General features: G+C 41.4%; 1 protein-coding gene across 1 annotated transcript in view; it reads right to left on the reverse strand.

Annotated features, from left to right (window-relative positions):
- The window catches only part of LOC119581785 (sterol regulatory element-binding protein cleavage-activating protein-like), a gene marked incomplete in the record, with an annotated part of 28708 nt that overhangs the window by 27929 nt on the left and 139 nt on the right, over positions 1 to 640 (reverse strand). The window contains 1 exon segment of the mRNA XM_037929914.1: positions 129 to 640.

Consider the following 640-nt stretch of genomic DNA (forward strand, 5'->3'; position numbering starts at 1 on the left):
TGTTTTCTGATCTATGTGAACACATCTGGTGTCACAAGAATTAATATCTCAGCAAAAAGCTCCCAACCAAATATTTGTAAAGATAAGATATTGTCTATAATAAAGAAACAATAATATTTCTTACTTACATCATTTGTAATTGCAGTCCTCCACAAACGCCTCTGGCCGTGGCTAGAGAAATACATTGCCTGCACCACAGTTCCTCATGTCACAGTGGCACAGTGAGTGTATTGCCCTACATCACCATCACTGCTATGACACCTTGCTTATCAGCTCTGCAGAAATGCCAGAAAAGAGGGCCGAGTGCTGTGGGCAATGGATCATTACACACATGCACTCTTAGGGTCTTCCACTTGCTTGATATGAGGGTTCCAGGCTTTTATGGGAAATAGCCTATATCCCCTAATATTTCCTGATATGACGGACCTACTTCTCACTTTCTTTCTTTTTCTATTTAAATGACATTTACTTTGGTATTATCATATACTGTTTCAAGTCCTTCATATCCACTCTGTTCTTTTTCATCAAATTTCATCGTTCAAGCAAAGGACTCGGGCTCTGCCCCACAACTACAACAACGTATCACCACTAACACCACCACAACTCGCTCACAGTCCAGCCTCTGCGACAGACACCAGGA

Source organism: Penaeus monodon, chromosome 15, assembly GCF_015228065.2.
Source record: "Penaeus monodon isolate SGIC_2016 chromosome 15, NSTDA_Pmon_1, whole genome shotgun sequence".
Taxonomy (NCBI): Eukaryota; Metazoa; Arthropoda; class Malacostraca; order Decapoda; family Penaeidae; genus Penaeus; species Penaeus monodon.